The sequence below is a fragment of the Cebus imitator genome, unplaced genomic scaffold, assembly GCF_001604975.1.
Source record: "Cebus imitator isolate Cc_AM_T3 unplaced genomic scaffold, Cebus_imitator-1.0 Scaffold129, whole genome shotgun sequence".
In the NCBI taxonomy this organism is placed as follows: Eukaryota; Metazoa; Chordata; class Mammalia; order Primates; family Cebidae; genus Cebus; species Cebus imitator.
The window spans coordinates 2,574,284-2,580,599 of record NW_016107444.1 but is presented as its reverse complement, the minus strand read 5'-3'; positions in this window follow the sequence as shown (position 1 = coordinate 2,580,599).

Genomic DNA, 6,316 nt, shown 5'->3' with positions numbered 1-6,316 from the left:
TTTTTTGAGACAGAGTCTTACTCTGTCACCCAGACTGGAGTGCAGTGGTACAATCTTGGTGTACTGCAACCTCCACCTCCCGGGTTCAAGAGATTCTTGTGCTTCAGACTCCTGAGTAGCTGAGACTACAGGCATGTGCCAACACACCTGGCTAATTTTTGTATTTTCAGTAGAGATGGGATTTCACCATGTTGCCCAGGCTAGTCTCTAATTGGCAACCTCAGGTAATTCCCCCTGCCTTAGCCTCCCAAAGTGCTGGAATTACAGTCATGAGCCACCATGCCCGGCCCCAACAATTTTAGTCTTTTTTTTTTTTTTTTTTTTTTTGAGACAGAGTCTCACTCTGTCACCAGGTGCCAGGCTGGAGTGCAGTGGTGCGATTTCGGCTCACTGCAACCTCTGCCTCCCGGGTTCAAGTAGCTCTTCTGCCTCAGCCTCCCTAGGCTGGGACTACAGGCGCGCACCACCACGCCCAGCTAATTTTTGTATTTTAGTGGAGACGGGGTTTCACTATGTTGGCCAGGATGGTCTTGATCTATTGACCTCGTGATCAACCCGCCTCTGCCTCCCAAAGTGCTGGGATTATAGGCGTGAGCCACCACACCTGGCAATTTTAGTCTTTTAAAGAATGTGTTCAGGCCGGGCACGGTGACTTAGGCCTATAATCCCAGCACTTTGGAAGGACGAGTTGGGCGGATCACCTAAAGTCAGGAGTTCAAGACCAGCCTGGCCATCATGGAGAAACCCCATCTCTAAAAAAAAAAAAAAAAAAGAATGTGTTCATTTCATCTAAGGTGTTGTCTTCATGTAAAGCCTTTCAGAATATTCCATTATTATCCATTTAATGTCTATAGGAGGGGGCGGCAAACTGCAGCCACAGCCCAATTCAGCCTGCAGCCTGTTTTTGAAATATAAATACATAATGTTTGTGTCTCCTTTATCGCTGCAACAAAGTAGTTGCTCCACAGATCATGTGGCCCACAAAGCCAAACATCCTCCCTGAATCTTTACAGAAAAAGCTTGCTGACCTGTGGTTTATAGGATCCTTAGTGATGTCCCCTCTCTTATTACTGATATTGGCAATTTGTCTTCCTCTTTTATACCTTATCAGGCTAATGAGATGTTTATCCATTTTATTGAACTTTTCAAAGAACTAGCTTTTGGTTTTGTTGTTTTTCTCCTTTATTTTATATGGCATTGATTTCCACTCTTTATAGTTTGATTTCTTTCTATGTTAGTTCTACTGTCAAACTAAATCAAAGAGATTCTCCAAAGATAAAAAACTAATTCAGAAGTGGGCATTGCAGTGTGGAATATGGTACCATATTAACCTACAGGTATATGAGGAGGTAAAGGAAAACGAGATTTTTTTTTGTTTTTTATTCTATTTTTTTGACACAGGGTCTCACCGTGTTACCTAGGCTGGAGTGCAGTTGCACGATCATGGCTTACTGCAGCCTCCACCTCCCAGGTTAAATCGATCCTCCTGCCTCAGCCTTCCAAGTAGCTGGGACTACTGGCACGTGCCACCACACCTGGCTGATTTTCATATTCTTTGTACAAACAAGCTTTCACCATTTTGCCCAGGCTGGTCTCACACTCCTGGGCTCAAGGGATCCACTCAAAGAGCTGGGATAACAGCCATGAGCCACCATGCCTAGCCTGAAAAAATGGGGGTTTTTAAAGGAAAAAGTGAGAATTGTTACATATAGTAAGTTGTTTTGAAACAATTAGCCTTTGCTACAAGAATCGATAACAAGGATTAGTCAATAACAAGCATCAGTCCAAGTTTAGACAAGCAGTTACTGGGCAGATGTTTTCACAGAAGCATTTTGTGTAATGTGATGGCTTTTGTGCAAGGTTGTGGTATAAATGCAGACAGTCAGACAAGCCCTCAAACTAGGACTTAGTCTGGGAGGGTTCTTGGCTTTGCCCGGGAAAGAATTTAAGGGTGAGCTGGTGGTGTTAAACAACAATCTTTTTTTAAGGCAGGGTCTCGCTCTGTCACCCAAGCTAGAGTACAGTGGTGCAATCCCAGTTCACTGCAGCCTCGACCTCCTGGGCTCATACAGTCTTCTCACCTCAGCTACCCAAGTAGCTGGGACCACAGGTGTCCACCACCACCCCCAGCTAATTTTTGTATTTTTTGTAGAGACAGGATCTCATTATGTTTCCCAGGCAATATATGGTCTCAGGACCTTGAGCTCAAGAAATCTTCCTGCCTCAGCTTCCCCAAGTGCTGTTACTGGAGGCATGAGCCACCATGAGTGGTCAAACAGCAATTTCTAATTGAACTGGAGTACTCCTTGTAGATCAGGGACAACTCATAGGCAGTGTGCCGAGAGCTGCTCTTGTCCTGTTGGCAACTGTATTTATATCCACTTACACCCACTTTTAATTAGATGCAAATCAAGAAGTGGGCTAATGCAAATTGAGGGGCAGTTTATTCCTCACTTTCTAGGAAAGGGACAGTAACTTCCTGGTCATTGCCATATCATCTGGGTACATATGACCCAGAGGGACTGTCTTATTCTAATGACCAATGAAGGTAGCTAGGGATGGCTTTTATCGCCATCTGCTGGTTCCTACCAGTTTCTTCACTTTATCCAATCGGGACCTTGGGACCTGTGAATAATTCCTGCCATCCCTTACTTCATTCCCCCTCAGAGATTAGATACTCCTCCTCAATCTTTTTTTTTTTTTTTAAGATGGAGTTATGCTGTTTTTGCAAAGGCTGGAGTGCAATGGCGTTATCTTGGCTCACCTCAACCTCCACCTCCTGGGTTCAAGTGATCCTCCTGTCTCAGCCTCCCAAGTAGCTAGGATTACAGGCATTTGCCACCACACCTGACTAATTTTGTATTTTTAGTAGAGATGGGATTTCTCCATATTGGTTAGGCTGGTCTCAAACTCCCAACCTCAGACAATCTGCCCACCTCGGCCTCCCAAAGTGCTGAGATCACAGGCAAGAGCCAGCACACCCGGCATCCTCCTTAATCTTAAAGGGGTGGTCAGGTGTGGTGGCTCACACCTGTAATCCTAGCACTTTGGGAGGCCAAAGCAGGCAAATCACTTGAGGCAGAGGTTTGAGACCCGTCTGGCCATCATAATGAAACCCCATCTCTATTAAAAATCCAAAAATTAGCTGGGCGTGGTGGTCCCAGCTACTTGGGAGGCTGAGGCAGGAGAATTGTTTGACCTCAGGAGGAGTTTGCAGTGAGCCAAGATAGCACCACTGCACTCCAGCCTGGGGGACAGAGTGAGACTCTCAAAAAAATAAAAAGTTAAAAAAGGTCTTAAAGGGGCTGCACAAGGGCAGAGGTCCATCTTCTGTAACTGTTTTCTGCTAATTTTATGGGCATAGGCCCTGCTTAGCATTGAAGGAGTGATAGTCTCTGGATACCTAATCTGATGGGTATAGTAGCAGATTGTTTTTATTTTCCAGGTCAGAAGATGGGATGGGTTAGAAGCCTTGAGCCAGCATTGTTTTCATGTGGAATTGTAGTCTGAAGACACAAACTTTACTAGGAGGTTAAATAAGCAAGGGCCAAAAATTAGTAATAATAGAATAGCTATAGCCGGGTGCGGTGGCTCAAGCCTGTAATCCCAGCACTTTGGGAGGCTGAGGCGGGTGGATCACAAGGTCAAGAGATCGAGACCAGCCTGGTCAACATGGTGAAACCCCGTCTCTACTAAAAATACAAAAAATGAGCTGGGCATGGTGGCGCGTGTCTGTAGTCTCAGCTACTCAGGAGGCTGAGGCAGGAGAATTGCCTGAACCCAGGAGGCGGAGGTTGCGGTGAGCCGAGATCGCGCCATTGCACTCCAGCCTGGGTAACAAGAGCAAAACTCCGTCTCAAAAAAAAAAAAAAGAATAGCTATTTAAAGGTCTTAGGAAAGGTAAAAACCAGGTGAGAACAACACATGTAGTTTAGTACTGCACATACTCTTCCTTGTCACATTATTTATTTTTGTGTTTGTGAAATAACAACTTTAAGACTTATAAGAATTCATAAATGAAGGTCATAATGTCCTCCTTCTACACCTACAGGGACTCATAAGAAACAGGTTTAATTCTGGACAGGTGTAGCCAGCTAGTGATTTCTTGAAGTTTAACAACAGTTGGGGGTACTTAACAATACCCACTAAAGGCTCTTTTATTTTGGTTGTAATTGATTCTTAGGGGATCCTTTTTATTATTTATTTATTTATTTTGAGACAGTCTTACTCTGTCGCCCAGGCTGAAGTGCAGTGGTGTGATCTTGGCTTACTGCAACCTCTGCCTTCTGGGTTCGAGCAATTCTTCTGCCTTAGCCTCCCACGTAGCTGGGACTACAGGTGCACACCACCACACTTGGCTAATTTTTGTATTTTTAGAAGAGAGAGGGTTTTGCCATGTTAGCCAGGCTGGTCTTGAACTCCTGACCTCAGGTGATCTGCCCACCTTGGCCTCCCCAAACTGCTGGGATCCCCAGCCAAGGGAATCCTTTTTTAAAAAAAATTTTAGTAAGACTAAGTCTTGTGGGAAGAGGCAATACTTTATTTCCATATTCTTGAAGGACCTTATGAATATAGCTTAAACTTTAAAGCGGGCATAGTTAAGGCATATCCAATCCCCTGTTTACCATCATGGCATGAATTAGGGTTTGCAGTCTCATAGCCAAGTAAACATCTTAGACCAAATGGTAATGGATATGGAAAGGCACTCATTAGCCCTTAAATCCTTTTTTAATAGTAAAAACCAAAAAGCCAAAAATAAGGCTACATATCAAGAAAAACCAAGAGTATAGAATCAGGTTATACTGGAGGAAACATTGATTTTGTAGACCTTTAAGATAAAACATTTTAGCATCAGGCCATACCAATTTTAACTGAAGGAGAAAAAATTACAGGAGCTCATGAAAAAGCTGAAGGAGAGAGTTATCTCCAGGCCTTCTCAAAGGGAGAAAGAATTGAAAGCAGTGAGAAAGAGTTGAAAGCAGTGAGCTACAACAGTTGAACTTCTGAGATACGAATCTGAGGAGTTCTTAAGAGAAACAGGTTATAAAATTGAAAAGCAAAATTTCAATTTCTTCTAATTTTTTTTTTTTTTTTTTGAGACAGAGTCTTGCTCTGTCACCCAGGCTGCAGTGCAGTGGCACAATTTTGGCTCACCATAACCTCTGACTCCCAGGATCAAGTGATTCTCCTGTCTCAGCCTCCTGAGTAGCTGGGACTACAGGTGCACAGCACCATGCCCAGCTAATTTATATACTTTTGGTAGAGATGGTGTTTCTCCATGTTGACCAGGCTGGTCTTGAACTCCTGACCTCAGGTTATCTGCCCACCTCGGCTTCCTAAAGTGCTGAGATTACAGGTGTAAGCCACCATACCTGGCCCAAAATTTCTTGTAATTTTATTAAGACCAAATCTTTACCTTTTCTTAACAATAGGGGATCCATTTTCTCGAAAGACTATTATAAACAATTCCCTTTTAACAGGAGAATCCTTTGAACCCAGGAGGCGGAGGTTGCAGTTAGTCAAGATCGTGCCATTGCACTCAAGCCTGGGCAACAAGAGCAAAACTCCATCTCAAAACAAACAAACAAACAAAAACAGTCATTTCACTCTAGGACAAGAATTTACCACATAAGTTTTTTTTCTCATGTAAAATTACTGTTTTTATTTTTTAAATTAAAAATACATCTTTATTTCTATATCTTTTTTTTTTTTTTGAGATGGAGTTTCACTCTTGTTACCCAGGCTGGAATGCAATGGTGCAATTTTGGCTCACCGTAACCTCCGCCTCCTGAGTTCAAGCAATTCTCCTACCTCAGCCTCCTGAGTAGCTGGGACTACAGGCACGCACCACCATGCCCAGCTAATTTTTGTATTTCTAGTAGAGACGGGGTTTCACCTTGTTGACCAGGATGGTCTCGATCTCTTGACCTTGTGATCCACCCGCCTCGGCCTCCCAAAGTGCTGGAATTATAGGCATGAGCCACCGCGCCCAGCTATGTCTTTCTTTTCTTTTTTGAGATGGAGTCTCTCTCTGTCGCCCAGACTGGAGTGCAGTGGTGTGATCTCGGCTCACTGCGAACTCTTCCTCCTGGTTCCAAGCAATTCTCTGCCTCAGCCTCCCGAGTAGCTGGGATATCAAGTGCCTGCCACCACTTCCAGCTAATTTTTGTATTTTTAGTAGAGACAGGGTTTCATAATATTGGTCAGGCTGGTCCTGAGCTCAAGTGATCCACACGCCTCAGCCTCCAAAGTGCTGGGATTACAGGCATGAGTCACCGTGCTCAGCCTATATCTTTTTTTTTTTTTTTTTTTTTTT